Source organism: Macrobrachium rosenbergii, chromosome 20 (genome assembly GCF_040412425.1).
Source record: "Macrobrachium rosenbergii isolate ZJJX-2024 chromosome 20, ASM4041242v1, whole genome shotgun sequence".
NCBI classification, from domain to species: domain Eukaryota; kingdom Metazoa; phylum Arthropoda; class Malacostraca; order Decapoda; family Palaemonidae; genus Macrobrachium; species Macrobrachium rosenbergii.
The window spans coordinates 42,295,001-42,312,500 of record NC_089760.1 but is presented as its reverse complement, the minus strand read 5'-3'; the positions used below and the strand labels follow the sequence as shown (position 1 = coordinate 42,312,500).

Sequence of the window (17,500 nt, the reverse complement as noted above, 5' to 3'; positions counted from 1 at the left end):
ACTGCATCAGCACACTGGGGATCCCTGTTATTGCTTAACTTTTGTCGAGAGGAGGACCTGGAAGACTGCTGCTCCGCTGGACTCCAGTTTCAGCTACTCGCTGGAAGGAGACAATTGTCTTTCGCACCGTCTCCAGTTGCTGTTTCATCTCGGGATTTGGGAGGCAATTTGGGAGCAGGAGGTTAAAGAGAGAAAGGCTTGAGGAAAAGAAAAACAAAAGGCTTTAAAAGGCACGGTGTTCAGAACACATTTGAGAGAGAGAGAGAGAGAGATTGCTTTTTTCAAGCCATTGATTGAAAGAGGTCATGTAAGTGAGATCCATTGATGATTGTTGATGATGATTGTGGATTATGGTGCTGCACATTTTGCTGTACAATATAAAAATACATATATATATATATATATATATATATATATATATATATATATATATATATATAGTTAGCACTTGATGAAATATATATATATATATATATATATATATATATATATATATATATATATATATATAGTTAGCACTTGATGCTATTTCATATTGTAACAATCGTAGGGTTCACAACGTGGGATATACAGGCGGTTAAAAGTTACTTTTTACTGAATTCGAATTATAACCTAGAATTCCACTATGACATTTACCCTCCATGTTGATAATGCTGTTTGCTGTAGAAAGTTATAAAAGTTATGGAGATGTTGTCTCTAAGCTTATATGAGTAGCACTGAGTGGATAATATCTGAACCTGTGCTTGGTTGAAAGTTTTGCTGTGCTAGGTGATTTAAATGCAAAAGTATGTAACAAAGAAAGAGAGGCCTCTTTTGGTAGGTGTCGAATTCCCTAGAATAAATGCGAATGAAAAAGTCATGTGGAAATGTATTTGGCAAAGGTCGCAATTATCGGAAATACTTAGTTTCCAAACAATATTCACACTTGGAAAAAAATTGACAAGGAAGAATGTGTCAAAGTTGAGAAAGGGTGGCAGTTGGGATTGGGAGGAAACTTGAAGTTTGTCTAAAGCTGAAGTTGGAAAGTTTGTGTTAATTGCTGAGCCAACTTTCCTTTGTAAAATTGAATGTCGATGTTACATATGAAAAAGAAAAAAAGACTGATTCTGTACAGGTTCGTTGAAGTGGCAAGGAATATGGAAATGAGTAGGAGTGGTAAGAGCGTAATGTAACAGGCATATAGAATAATGTAGGTTTGTGGAAATATAGATAAACCTGGCGCGCCTGCGCACATGCTGATGTCAGTTTTATATAGATTTTTGTACATAGATGTGAATGGTCAGCCAATGCAGTATCACTATGGAGGAAGTTATTTTATCTTTTCTTAGGAAGTGTAGCATATAGTTCATATTTGAAATTTCTTTTGTGGTGTGCTACTTATAGTGAATAATGATAAATTCTCTCTCTCTCTCTCTCTCTCTCTCTCTCTCTCTCTCTCTCTCTCTCTCTCTCTCTCTCTCTCCTTGACAATAGATGCCTTCCAGAAGAGCACTTTTGGTTATGAGGATAAATTGTACTTATAAATTATCCGTGATTGGTGGTATGCCTTTGTTGTAAGGAAAGAGGTGGTGTTGGTGGGGGTTGGAGAGTGGTGGAGTGCGGTTGGGGGTTATGGAACCTTTCATCTCCTCCCTCTCGACGTCCTCCTTAATTGCTGCGCCTCATCTGGAAGCAGTAACAGCGACCGTCCGTCGTCTAATTGGTCGTTAGCGACCATCTTAATTGCGTTATCTGTCACAATATTTGGTGGGAAGCTGCCCCTTAAGAGAATGTTCTTTTCTTTATGCCTTTGTTGTCTTTCGTATACTTTTAGTTATTGTTTCTTTCTGGCTTTCGCTGTACTTTTTTTTTTTCTTCTTCCGGTCTTCTGGGTACTTTGCGTTTTTACCTTCTTGCTTTCTCTGTCCAGAAATTTCTCTTACTAATTAAGAGTTTGTATATGGTTAGGAGAAATAGAGGTTGTAGTGAGAGAGAGAGAGAGAGAGAGAGAGAGAGAGAGAGAGAGAGAGAGCTCAGCATTGTAAAAAGAAATTAACTAATAAATTGTTAAAAACGTGAAGAAAATTATTAAAATACAAGGAGAATTGTTGTAGAGTAGTAATGCATTGCGTTTGAGTGCTGTTGATCAAAATGGCTATATTATATATTTGGTATACTGTAATGCCCTTTGCACACACACACATACATACACACACGCACAGGGAGGGTGGGGGGGGGGAGAGAAAGAGAGAGAGTGTGTGAAATTGCATCAAAGCAAATATTGCTGAGGCGCGGGCTGAAAATTAAAGTTTTTTTTTTCCACTTTAGCATTCTCTCTCTCTCTCTCTCTCTCTCTCTCTCTCTCTCTCTCTCTCTCTCTCTCTCTCTCTCTCTCGATATTCTAGCTACCGATTCCCCGAAGTACAGGTTGCTGTAATGTTTATAAATAGCTCTCCTTTTCCCTGCGCTTAGAAATTCGCTTGTAAGTGGATAAGAAGAAAAATAAAGTTTTCCACAGAGTATTTGCTCTTGTTTGTTCTTGACTGTGGGCAAGATATACCGATATATGCATAGTATATATATATATATATATATATATATATATATATATATATATATATATATATATATATATATATATATATATATATATATATATATATATATATATATATATATATATATATATATATATATATATTTTTTTTTTTTTTTTTTTTTTTTTTTTTCAAATCATATAAAAGTCTTTTCAAAAAAGCATCATGTAAAATGTAGAAAGTTAAATAAGCCATTCTGTGATTTAAAAAAAAATGAAGACAGCTCAAAGCAGTTAGACGCCAGAGTAAAGAAAACTGAATTTGATTAGATAAGAATCTATACTCATTTCATAACGGCGTCACACATCAAAGGGGTCTATACCATCACCGAGACAGATTTCTGGAACTGAACTCTGGCAGGCATGTGGATGTTAACAAAAAAAAAAAAAAAAAAAAAAAAAAACAGGTAAAACATGCGCTGAAATTTCTTCGGCCCAATCGAGCTTTCTGTACAGCCGCTACATCGTATAATCAAAGCCACCGAAAATAGATCTATCTTACGGTGGTCTCGGTATATAATACTGTATGAGCCGCGGCCCATGAAACTTCAACCACGGCCTGATGGTGGCCTATCCTATATCGTTGCCGGAAGCACGATTATGGCTAACTCTAACTTTAAATAAAATAAAAATACTGAGGCTAGAGGGCTGCGATTTGGTATGTTTGATGATTGGAAGGTGGATGATCAACATTCCAATTTGCAGCCCTTTAGCCTCAGTTGTTTTTAAGATCTGAGGGCGGACATAAAAACTGCGGACAGAAAAAAGTGAGGAACAGAATAAAGGACGAATGGACAGACAAAGCCGGCACAATAGTTTTCTTTTCAGAAAGCTAAAAACTCAGGTTGAACTGACAGCTGTATCGAGATAAATAACAAGATTGGGTTCCCGAGAATAAGTTTCTTTTGTACAAATCGAGATTGAATCCTATCACATTGAAGCGATGTATGTTGCTTTGTTATAATGTAGGTAACTGAACCATCCAATTATAATGCACTGAGTATCATTATATCGCGATTGAATGAATTTCTCCGAACTGAAAACGAGCTAGGCAATTGCAGCTGGTATGATCAAATTGAAAAAGTAGATGTTGCTTTGTTATAATGTAGGTTATTGGACCATCTCACTATAATATATTAGGTATCATTAAATCGTGACTGAATGAATTTCTTTGAACTGGAAACGAGGCAGACATGTGCAGTTGGTAAGATCAGTTGAATTCCACATCAACAAACCTTTTTTGTATTTTATAGATAGTATCTATTGATATTATTTTGAAGTTTTGACTGCAATATTTAGCCTGTAGCTTTCAGTACCAGTTGTCAGATATTATTGTCAACTTTTGACTGTATTATTCAACATGTAGCTTTCACTACCTATTATCCGATATTACTGTGAAGTTTTCATTGTAATATTTAGCCTGTAGCTTTTAGTACCTATTATCCGATATTACTGTGAAGTTTGACTGTAATATTTAGCCTGTAGCTTTCAGTACCCGTTCTCCAATATTATTGTCAACTTTTGACAGTAATATTTAACCTGCAGCTTTAAGTACCTATTCTCAGATATTATTGTGAAGTTTTAACTGTAATATTCAACCTGTAGCTTCAAGTACCTATTGTCCGATATTGTCAACTTTTGACTGTATTATTCAACCCAAGGCCAAGAGAGACAAGATCTACCCAATTGGGTGGAGTCGCCTCCCACCTGGGATAACTACGTAGGCGATGACGTATCTTGGAGGTACTACCTGCTCATTACGGCAATTCACCTGCTGACGCAATAAGGAGGTAGACAAGGCTCCGCCTACATGGGGGATTTTGGGGGGAAGTGAGCAGACCTCTTTCTCTTGGCCTTGATTCGACCTGTAGCTTTAAGTATCAACCAGTCAGTGAAATGGAGGATTTTATTTACATTTTCTGTACTTTCTCTACAGGATGAATCAAGCTAGCTCCAGGAGCACTTAATCGAGAGTGGATACGTCCACCAAGTGGCGGTCGACAAAGGACATGGACACTTAAGGTAAGGAAACGCCCACTTAATAGAATCATTGTTATTATTTTTCAGAAGATGAACCCTATTCATATGAACAAGCCCACCACAGGGGCCATTGACTTGAAATTCAAGCTTCCAAAGATTATTATTATTATTATTATTATTATTATTATTATTATTATTATTATTATTATTATTATTATTCAGAATATGAACCCCCATTCATATGGAACAAGGCCACCACAGGGGCCATTGACTTGAAATTCAAGCTTCCAAAGATTATTATTATTATTATTATTATTATTATTATTATTATTATTATTATTATTGTTTAGAATATGAACCCCATTCATACGGAACAAGGCCATCACAGGGGCCACTGACTTGAAATTCAAGCTTCCAAAGATTATTATTATTATTATTATTATTATTATTATTATTATTATTATTATTATTATTATTATTATTCAGAATATGAACCCCATTCATATGGAACAAGGCCACCACAGGGGCCATTGACTTGAAATTCAAGATTCCAAAGATTATTATTATTATTATTATTATTATTATTATTATTATTATTATTATTATTATTATTATTATTATTGTTTAGAATATGAACCCCATTCATACTTTTGTTGGTTCCGGCTCAGAGGCTGTTGAAAAGGAATGAGTTATCAAATGAAGTTCTTACTTGATGACCTGAACCTCGAAAATTCTAGAGAAGATGCAATGCATTACTACCCTAAAACAGTTCACCGTGTATTTTAATCATTTATTATATTTTTATTTGTTTATTTATTAATTTATTCATTTGTCTTTTTTTTATTTACTTTTCTAATAAATGATCTCTTCTTTCGGTATTTCATATTGTATTCAGTAACTTCTTTCACTTGAACATCATATTCTTTGGAAGCTTGTATATCAAGAAGTCAGTGGTTCCTGTGGGCCTGTTCCATATCAATAGGGGTTTATCTTATAATAATAATAATAATAATAATAATAATAATAATAATAATAATAATAATAATAATAATATTAATAATATTAATAATGAAGGTCGAACTAGGATATTAGTCCAGTTAACTGAAATTGAAGAAAATAACATCTAAATCAGCTGCTAAACACTTTTGGAGTGGCTGTATTGATATGTATGTCATTGAAAAATCAAATCTGAAGACTACTTGGGTAAATGGAATAAAAATTAGCCAAAACCAAGAAAGCTATATTTAGCCGTAGTGAATTTTGGGGGGGTCAAATTAGACTTTTACTCCAAATTGGGTATAATGCAATATTTTAGGCCCAGTGATCACGAATATGAATGCAGAATTGCAATATATTTGATTTGCCACTGATTTGAAACACATAATTTATGAATATGATTCTCGGTTCATTTTGCCCTAGAAAATAGCATCAAGCGGTTGTGGTAGAGTTGAATATTCTTTTTCAGAGAGAGAGAGAGAGCGAGAGAGAGAGAGAGTTCACTCTCATTCTCTCTCTCTTATTACCCCAATGGGCTTATGGTTATCCCCTAACCAGCCCAAAATGGATATTGGTTCTGCGTAATCAAAATATCTTTGCTTTTATACATGTTTTGATTATAGCATTCCCAAATAGTATCGGTTGCGCTTCTATTTATTATATATTACTTTCATGGAGTTTTGTTAACCAGTTCTTTTCAATTTTGAGCAGCTCTCTCTCTCTCTCTCTCTCTCTCTCTCTCTCTCTCTCTCTCTCTCTCTCTCTCTCTCTCTCTCTCTCTCTCTCTGAAAACGAATAAGTATAATTTGTAGATATGTGTGGGTATATAAATTATATATATATATATATATATATATATATATATATATATATATATATATATATATATATATATATATATATAGTGTGTGTGTGTGTGTGTTTGTATTTATATATATATATAAATAAAGATAAAATCCACAGAAGGAAACGGAAACACTGGAGTGCTGCGAGGCCTTTCGACACTAGTCCTTTACTTAGCAGACTGAAGGAATATAAAAGTATGTTTACAAAGAAAGCTCATATAAATGACAGAAGGGGATTATAAAGGAAACATATGTACCTGGAATCCAACACAATTGAAGAATTAGTACAACTGCCAAAACAGGATTAAATACTTAAGAGGTTTTTACAAAGGATTAAGATCAACCGTTCAGGAGCAGGGACAGGACAATTAAAAGATTATACAGGTTCGTGACTGACCACCTAAAAATTTTTTTAGTACAACACAATAATTCTCTTTATTTATTTATTTATTTATTTATTAATTTTTTTTTGTAAACAATAATAACTTTTTGTAAGATGAACATTTTTACAAAAAAAAAATTATATTAAACATACGGATATACAGAAAATATATATCAAGTAGCTACCTTGTAATCAAGTCAGTGATTTTATCTTTTAGGTCATTCTTGAACATTTTTCTAATACAGGGGTCCAAATAATACATGCCAGGGCTAAGATTAAAATTACAACTGGAAGTAAGCTGGATAATAGCGGACTCCAATAGATTTCTTGAAGAGAAATCTTTCGTTCTGGCAATCACTGAACTTTCAGCTACTTGATATATATTTTCTGTATATCCGTATGTTTAATATAATTTTTTTTTAAATGTTCATCTTACAAAAAGTTATTATTGTCTGCAAAAAAATAAATAAATAAGTAAATAAATAAATAAATAAATAAATAAATAAATAAATAAATAAATAAATAAAGAGAATTATTGTGTTGTACTAAAAAAATTTTTAGGGGGTCAGTCACGAACCTGTATAATCTTTTAATTGTCCTGTCCCTGCTCCTGAACGGTTGATCTTAATCCTTTGTAAAAACCTCTTAAGTATTTAATCCTGTTTTGGATTGTGTTGGATTCCAGGTACATATGTTTCCTTTATAATCCCCTTCTGTCATTTATATGAGCTTTCTTTGTAAGTTTTATATTCCTTCAGTCTGCTAACTAAAGGACTAGTGTCGAAAGGCCTCGCAGCACTCCTGTGTTTCCGTTTCCTTCGTGGATTTTATCTTTATTTATATATTCATCACGTTCCATATTTTCGTGATTCAGTTATATTATATATATATATGTATATATATAATGTATGTATATATATACACATGTATATATAATGTATATACACGTGTGTGTATGTGTATTTATGTATACATATACATATATACATATACACCCACTTTGTACTTAGGAGAAATAACACTAACTAGTCAACTTTCTTTCTGCATAGGGTAAATGTAACAATTTTATATAGAAGCGTCATTCCTTGAAAGAAAAATATGTAAATAGATAGTAAAAAAAAAACTGCAGGGTAGGCAACTTACTAACATCATTAAAAACAAGTAAAAAATGCACCGAAGTTTCTTCGGCGCAATCGAGGTTTCTGTACAGCCGCTACAGCGTATAATCAAGGCCACCGAAAATAGATCTATCTTTCGGTGGTCTTGACATAACGCTGTATGAAACTTTAACAACGGCACGGTACTGGCCTATCCTATATCGTTGCCAGAAGCACGATTATGGCTAACTTTAACCTTAAATAAAAACTACTGAGGCTAGAGGGCTGCAATTTGGTTTGTTTGATGATTGGAGGGTAGATGATCAACATACCAACTTGCAGCCCTCTAACCTCAGTAGTTTTTAAGATCTGAGGACGGACAGAAAAAGTGCGGACGGACAGACAAAGCCGGCACAATAGTTTTCTTTTACAGAGGACTAAAAAAGGATTAAACGAGCAATCCCTCCTTTCCTGCTTGGAAATCCCCTATCTCCCTCATTTTAGACCTTTGACACACACACACACACACACACACACACACACACACACACACACACACACACACACACACACACACACACACTTAACGTACTAAATGTGGCGATGAGGATCTAATGGAGGTGGATGTAATTGCTTCAAGTTCTATCACTTCTGCTCGGCTAATGACCCCCTTTATATATTTTGGTCCCTGCCAAGGTAGATTAAGAGGTTGGTGGGCTTCCTGCTTGGTGTTCCCTCCTTTGTTTGTGCTTTGTTTCCTTGTTAGAACTCAGAGTTTATTTTTTTTTCATTCCAAGATTCTTGCGGTAATTGAATATGTGCTTTGTTCTTTGTGTGGCTGGGATAGTTATGCATCTATTTGTCCCTTTGTGGGTGTAACGAAGCTAAGTCAGTATTATTATTATTATTATTATTATTATTATTATTATTATTATTATTATTATTATTATTAATTATTAAACAAAATCCACATTTATGTAAAAGTACTTTATTTTCAAATAATAAAATGAATTCCAGGAGCTTTCGAGGCCTGCTCAGCTCCCTTCTTCATTTCTAGCTGAAGAAGGAGCTGAGCAGGCTCTCGAAAGCTCCTGAATTCATTTTATTATTTGTAAATACACAGTTTTACATAAATGTGATTTTGTATTTTATAAACATATTCACCGGATTGTGAAGAAGATTTGCATTATTATTATTATTATTATTATTATTATTATTATTATTATTATTATTATTATTATTATTATTATTATTATTATATTATTCAAGCCCACAGGGGCCCCTGACTTGAAAATCAAGCTTTCGACGAATATGTTGTTCATTTGAATTTTTGTGCTTGCTATGTAGTTTAATATCATATTCAGTCATAATTTTACCATCATTTTTATTAAATATTAGTTATGTCATTACATGCCATGTTTATCATTTTCCTTTTTTTTGTGGAGAGCATCCCAGTTTTCCAAAGTTGCCAGATATGGAAATATTGCGATTCTGAATCTTTTGTGATTATGGGGGACTGTAATTTTGTCGTCAATAAATCTCTCTCTGTCTATCTATCTATTTGTCTGTCTATCTGTATTGTGAAACGATAATTCATCTTCTGTTCTTTGTGTATTTACCATTTTGTTGGAGATTAATTTTCCTGAATCTTTTGCGATTATGGAAATATTGTAATTTTGTGGTCAATAGATCTATCTATCTTTCTTCTGTCCATCTGTTTTGTGAAACTATAATACATCTTCTGTTCTTTGTTGATTTATTTATCTTCGTAGTAGATGAATTGTATTTGCTTTCAGCGACAGAGTCGAATCACTGCAGAGAAATGGAGAGGAGAATCCAATCTCTCATTTTGTTATCTAGAATCCAGTTCATGCAAAATTGTCAATTATGATGCTTATAATTGGACTGGCAGTGCACAGTGAAATGCAGATTAAAAGTATGATATAGTTGATAGCGCTCTCATAATAGCAGAATAACTATTTAAATTTCCATATTCCCTTATAATGTAATTATGAGAGAGAGAGAGAGAGAGAGAGAGAGAGAGAGAGAGAGAGAGAGAGAGAGAAATTGTGTATGCTTTTATCTGGTATTTATGGTTTCGAAGTTTGGGTATGAATGGAATTTCCATTTGAAGTCACTTCTCAGAATTTGACAATTCTCATTCCACAGGTCATAATGTCAATCATTTTTAGCAAAACGGGTGTGGCCCATCAACACGTTGCTTGTATGCTTGCTCAGTCGTTGCACCTTCAACAAGAATAGATGGGGCTAATTATTAATGTATGAGGAACGGATTAGGATGATTATTCATGATTAGGGATGCAAAACTAATTGCATGTATAAGAAAGATGCAACAGTATGTGTTTTATTTCTTTTAAATATCATTATATTTTTTTTTGCCAATAGCTGTGTACAGCTTAAAATGAAATATTTATTTTTTTCTTTTTACCAGTAGCTGTATACAGCTTAAAATTAAATACTTTTTTTTTTACCAATAGCTGTATACTGCTTAAAATTAAATATCTGTTTTTTTTACCAATAGCTCTATACAACTTAAAATGAAATTTTTTTTTTTTTTACCAATAGCTCTATACAGCTTAAAATTAACTATTTGGTTTGTTTTTTTACCAATAGCTTTATACAACTTAAAATGACAGGAAACCTTTCAGTGTGCATAATCAGTTTTGTGGCTTTAGATGTATTTTAGCAATTCAAAATCGCAAATGACAAAAATATTGATTGGTCATTTTAGTTTTATTTCCTCTGTGAAAAAAAAGGCAAAAACAGAATTCCAGATTTAGGAACAACACCAATTATTACCGGTGGGGTCGTTCCATCTTGACCTTTCCTGAATTAGAAATTCTGGGACTCCCTAAACATTTCCTTCCTGAAATATGACTGCGAATCATCCCTTTTGTCATCGCTTTAGCGGACAAAACCCCCGATTTACCTTCGTTCCCTCTGAAAATGAGGGGGATTGGGAGCTTTGTCTAGACCCCTCCGCTTCTGTTTTTCATTGTCAAAAAGAAACCCGAACTTTAATCAGGCCAGGGCGCAAAAATGGTTCGGTTAATCCTGATTGGAAGTGTTCGTGATTAGATTATTGCTTTGCACATAATTGATTTTTGTGTTGCGGTGGAAGTTCGTTCCCTTTTCTGCAAATTCCCTTATTTAATAAACTATATATATATATATTTTTTGCAAGCTCCCTATTTTGTAAACTCTTATTTTATAAATTCCCTTTTTTTGTAGACTCCCTATTTTTTCAGAATCCTTATTTTATTTATTTTACAAACTTTTTTGCAAACTCCCTGTTGAAAACTTCAGTTTTTGCAAACTTCACTTTTGCAAACTCCCATTTTTGCAAACTCCCTGTTTTACAAACCCTACTTTTACAAACCCACTCTTTTGCAAACTCCCTTTTTTTAAACTCCATATTTTTGAAACTCCTTTTTTGCAAACTCCCGTTTTTTCAAGCTCCCTACTTTTGCAAACTCCCCTTTTTGCAAACTCCTTTTTTTCAAAGTCCTTTTTTGCAAACTCCAATTTTTGCAAAATCTCTTTTTTGCAACCTCCCTGTGTTTCCATCCCTACTTTTGCAAATTCCATATATTTGCAAGGTCCCTTTTTGCAAACCCTGTATGTGCAAACTCCCTATTTTTGCAAACTAACTTTATTTGCAAACTCCGTATTTTTGCAAGCTCCCTTTTTTGCAAACGCCCTGTATTTTCAAACTCCCTATTTTTGCAAACTCCCTATTTTTGCAAACTCCCTTTTTTGCAAACTCCCTTTTTTGCAAACTCTCTTTTCTGCAAACTTTTATTGTATTGCAAACTGCGTATTTTTGCAACACTTTTTTTTAGAAACCCCTTTTTTGCAATTTTTTTGCAAACTCCTTTTTTGCAAACTCCCGTTATTTGCAAAATCCTTTTTTGCAGACTCAATTCTTTAATAGAATTCTCTGATAAATACTGCCACGGAAAGTGTCAAGGCATGGCGTTTGGTCAGACGATTGTAGGCCCGATGGCTTCGTATTTTATTCTTAATCACTGTACCTGCCGCGAACATTTTCCTGCCCCCTAAAAATATTTTCCTGGACATTTTCCTGGACACGTTAATGGCCAATACACCACCCACTCTGCTGCATATTTTTTTTCTTGCGAAATTGTGTCTGGAAACTTTTTCCCTTGGAATATCGGTAGGAATTTATTGTATTATATATAGCATGTTGTGACGCCTACCAGCATTTTTTTAAATGCAGATGAACTATTCTTGGAGTGATGTGGATATGAAATGTAGTACATCATTTATTTCATGCTTGAGTGTGTGAAATATGTTTCTCAAGGTAGTTTTCAAATTTTTTCCCAGTTAATATAACATTTAGTCAGTTTAGTCAAGGCTAGTTAAGTGAAGTATACCTTAGTTTTACCAGACCACTGAGCTGATTAACAGCTCTCCTAGGGCTGGCCCGAAGGACTAGACTTATTTTACGTGGCTAAGAACCAATTGGTTACTTAGCAACGGGACCTACAGCTTATTGTGGAATCCGAACCACATTATAGCGAGAAATGAATTTCTATCACCAGAAATAAATTCCTCTAACTCTTCATCAGCCGGCCGGGGAATTGAACTCCGGCCCATCGAGTGACAGTCCGCAGCTCTACCGACTCACCCAAAGAAGAGCTCTGTCAAGGCTAGTGGTTAACTGTTTTTGCGTGGGATCTAATTAGTAAAACAATTTTTTTATGTCATTAGTAAAGAAAGCCTCTCTCTCTCTCTCTCTCTCTCTCTCTCTCTCTCTCTCTCTCTCTCTCTCTCTCTCTCTCTCTCTCTCTCTCTCTATATATATATATATATATATATATATATATATATATATATATATATATATATATATATATGTATATATGTATGTATGTATGTATGTATATATATATATATATATATATATATATATATATATATATATATATATATATATATATATATATATATATATATATATTACTAGGATAAAGCTGTTATTTCTAACATACGGTGGCTCCAATTACAATTCCTAGGAAATTCATGTTATGGAGCAATGTACCGCTACTAGATCGACATATTTTTGCTGTTTATATTAGGGACCTTAATTTATAGCCGAATTCTCTAGCAACTTATACAATTTTGAGGGTAGTTTTGTACCATCCAGTTTCATTGGAAGACACATTATAACATTTGTCCTAATGAATGCATCACTATTCCATCTTTGTCTCTTTAAATCCTCAGCTGAAAACCTTTATGGACAGAGTCAACAGAATATAAACCCACAGGGCTCCAAGGAGAACTCAGCCTGCAGAGTTACTGGAAAAGGTGGTAAATAAATAAAATAAGAGAGAATAGAAAATAAAACCGATACACCTGAAATTCAGGTGGAGGCGTCAGCAGCAGCAGAGGTAAAACTACATATAAATCAAAATGAATAAAATTAAGCAAAGAAAGATAAATATAAATACGTAATAAAATAAAAATTGAGTAAAACAGAAAAATATGCTAAATAAAATCGTACAGTCTTCTTCTTCGATGATGTTAGTTTCAGTACAGAGAAACATCAGAAGGTATTATTTGCGGGTAATGAACCTTTTCCTCGACACAAAGCTCATTAGTTGTAATAATTAGTTTTGCTAAAGTTCTGTTGCTCGTTTTATTATTTTCTCTCTGGTAATATTATTTTCTCTCTGGTAATTTGAAGAATTATACTTATATTTAATTTAGTTCAGTGCATTACTATATAAATTATGAATTTTAAAAAATGAAATAGTTCTATAAATAAATAGAATCTCGCGCAAAAATCCATTTCGTCGGGGATTCTTTAAGAGTGAATGATTAAAATGGAAAATCTCCATGGAAGTATAATAATAATAGGCTGAGGTTTTATGAAAGTCCAATTTTGCAAGCTGTTATAGAGTTTTTCATTACAGTCTTCCTTCATGATGAATGCGTGTTCATACGTTCGTAATTTTATGTACGGTTTGCAAGTGAAAAATATTCACTATAGGTAAACAAAAAAGCATGGAAAGGAATGATACTTTTGAAATATGCTTATACCGTGCAATTACAGGAGAGACTGAAAGTGAAATTATAACATGATTACAGCCCCCCTATCTCCTCTCTCTCTCTCTCTCTCTCTCTCTCTCTCTCTCTCTCTCTCTCTCTCTCTCTCTCTCTAAAAAGAAAAAAAGAGTAAGGAATGATAGGTTGAATTATAGTTGTACCAGAGACTAAAAATGAAATTACAACAGTTTCTCTCTCTCTCTCTCTCTCTCTCTCTCTCTCTCTCTCTCTCTCTCTCTCTCTCTCTCTCTCTAGATATTTATAGAGTGCGATAAGTCAGCAGCAAGACCCACTGGGGACGGGCTCTACCCTTGGGCGGACTGCAGACTAAATGGCCCTCTAATGGAGTTACAGAGAACTGGGGGCCGGACAGACCCACACTACATTCGCCACAGCAACAGACCGTGGATGAAGAGAAATGTCTCATATTCTCGAAATGGAATACCGCTGTATTTCCAGGAATGGGAATTCGGATTAACATTGATACATGTACATACACATATCCTGTTTGATGTCAGCTCCTAGACGGGCGAAGGATATTATGTTGTTTTGCATGGCGTCCTGCAGTTTGGCAGCGATGGGAATCCTACGTTCGCGCAGTTTGGTAGAGGACTCTTTAGTTTTCTGTAAGAGAATACTGTTGTGCCGGCTTTGTCTGTCCGCCCTCAGATTTTAAAAACTACTGAGGCTAGAGGGCTGCAATTTGGTATGTTGATTATCCACCCTCCAGTCATCAAACATAACAAACTGCATCCCTCTAGCCTCAGTAGTTTTTATTTTATTTAAGGTTAAAGTTAGCCATAATCGTGCTTCTGGCAACGATGTAGGATAGACCACCACCGGGCCGTGGTTCAAGTTTCATGGGCCGCAGCTCATACAGCATTATACCGAGATCACCGAAAGACAGACCTGTTTTCGGTGGCCTTGATTATACGGTGTACAGAAAACTCGATTGCGCTTAGGAAACTTCACCGCATTCTTTACTTGTATTATTCCTGTGTTGAATGGTAGCGTACAGTTGAATGCTTTCTTTATGGTCCTCGTAAGGAATAGGAAGTCTTTTGATAAATGGGGTATTTTAATTGACAGAGGATTAAGAGGTCCGGCTATTTATTTGCTTTCCTTACAAGTACTAAAATCGAGATTTTAATAGTATTTTGTGCAGTTTTTTTGGCATTCTCTCTCTCTCTCTCTCTCTCTCTCTCTCTCTCTCTCTAAGGGGGTAGAGAAAGAAATGCTATTTTGAGTTATACATGTACCTTTTAAGTAAAAAAAGAGACTGAAAATATAATTATTACGGGATAACAGTCTCTCTCTCTCTCTCTCTCTCTCTCTCTCTCTCTCTCTCTCTCTCTCTCTCTCTCTCTCTCTCAGCACCATAGTGGATCTACCATGGAAATACGGTTTAGTATGAGGACGAATAAATTTAAAGTATTAAAAATTACAATCACGAATCCGAAAAATGATAATTAACTTAGTAATTTCACAAACCAGAAATACTGAAGATTAACATTTCATAAATCAGAAATATGAAATATTAGTTAATAAGCATCATGTATCTATAGCTGATAAGGCTTTCCATGTCCAAAGTTCCCGTTGGCTTTCGTCCTTTTGGTAACTCTTCGTATATCTTGTATGAAACTCCTCGTTTCTTTGCTAATGACACATTTTGATTGGAAAAGTTCTTCCCGAGAATCTTCCTGGAAAGGAGGAGAAGTATGGTTTTTTTTTTTTGGGGGCGGCGGGGACGGGCCAGTTCCGCCCTAACTTCCAGGTTTTCAGTTTCCTTTGGTTAGAGCTGAAGTTAGCTCCCTCCCCCCCTTTTTTTTGCATGTTTGTTTTGCTTCCTCACGTCGGCCCTTACAGGAATTCCGAGTCGTTTCTGAGTTTTTTATTTTTGTTATTTTTTAAATCTTTTTTTCTTGCTTTCAACTCCTTTCAAACAAATTCGAGAGCACGAGATTCGGTACTGATGCCCGAAGGAGCTACAAGGAATTATGTAGGTGGTATGGCCATAAACTTCCCGAAAATACTCTGTTATTATTTTTTTTTTTAATTTTTTATTTAATTTTTTTTTTGTCGTCTATCACAGTCAACCTATTCGACTGGGTGGTTTTTATAGTGTGGGGTTCCGGGTTGCATCCTGCCCCCTTGGGGGTCCATCACTTGTCTCATTATGTGCGCTTTTTCTAGTAGCACAGTCTTTTGCATGACTCCTGGAGCTACTTCGGCATCTAGTTTTTCCAGGTTCCTTTTGAGGGATCTTGGGATCGTGCCTTGTGTTCCTATGATTATGGGTACAATTTCCACCGGCATATTTCATATCCTTCTTATTTCGATTTTCAGGTCTTGATACTTGTCAATTTTTTCTCATTATTATTATTATTATTATTATTATTATTATTATTATTATTATATTATTATTATTATTATTATTATTATTATTCAGAATGAATCCTATTCACGCAGAACAAGTCCACAGGGACCACTGACTTGAAATTCTAGCTTCCACCACAGTCCTAGAATTGATGTCTAATGCTCTCTTCCTCAACCTATTCCGCATCGTAACTCAGCCTAGATTGCCTGTGCATTGTCTTTATGACATAGGCTTAATTACGATACCCAGGCTTTGGCCACAGGTCGGTTTTAGGACATTAAATGTACTAAATGTAAAGAAATCTTAACCTTTTTCACAAGAGCTGGTTTCCAACAAAACAAGAAGGAAATCGCTAGGAGTTAATATTTGTAAATAGGGTAACTCACCAATCATCTCAGCGGTCTCCAAAGAGATGACCGGCCTTAGGGTAATTCTCCAATCATCTGAGCGGTCTCTAAAGAGATGATTGGCCATTCCGATGTTGATTATGAGTTGCAGATTGGAAGTTGGTCCTCTTAGTTCAGCATCAGGATTCTGTTGCAAATCAACCTCGTCCTGTGCTTGTGTATGAGAGATGGAGGAAATCGCAGGAGTATTTGCTGAGTTTTCATACTTGAATGTATAATCTAAAATACAGTTTTTAACGTATAATTTGAAATACTGTGAGTTTAAGTGTCACCCACTTCACTGAAAAATTAGTATTGAAGGTCCTTAACGCAATGATTCAAGAGCATGTATATGGATTAGGGCCCCTTCTACCTGTTTCCTTGTATTGATATTATATTATTTCCACATTTTATCGTAATATTTTTAAAATCTACTTAATGAGACAGACTTAGAAAATGCGCTGAGACTGTTAGCTACACCAACAGAGTGGATTCTTTTCCTTAATATACAAACAAACAAACACTTTTATTGATTACATTAGCATAAATTATGATCGAAATTCACATAAATTCTGATAAAAAATTAAAGCTATAGGGGATTTACTGTTGTACGTTAATCATACTTCTGGCAGCGCCAGAAGAAAAGGTGAAGCGTCAGGTGAAAAATGAGAATAAACCCAGAACATCGAAGGAAAAGGTGACGTAAAAACGAAAATTTCAATTGGTTTGTCTGTTTGTATTTCCCATCACCACCTAGGTAGGCTATACA

General features: G+C 34.6%; 1 protein-coding gene across 16 annotated transcripts in view; it reads left to right on the top strand.

Moving 5' to 3' along the window:
* tei (teiresias) overlaps window positions 1–17,500 on the top strand; it is a 386,546-nt gene that overhangs the window by 308,359 nt on the left and 60,687 nt on the right. For all 16 annotated transcript variants that reach the window (XM_067122672.1, XM_067122667.1, XM_067122663.1 and 13 more), the window contains one exon: window positions 4,512–4,597. The gene's annotated coding sequence lies outside the window, so the exon portion shown is untranslated. The remainder of the gene's footprint in view (window positions 1–4,511; window positions 4,598–17,500) is intronic.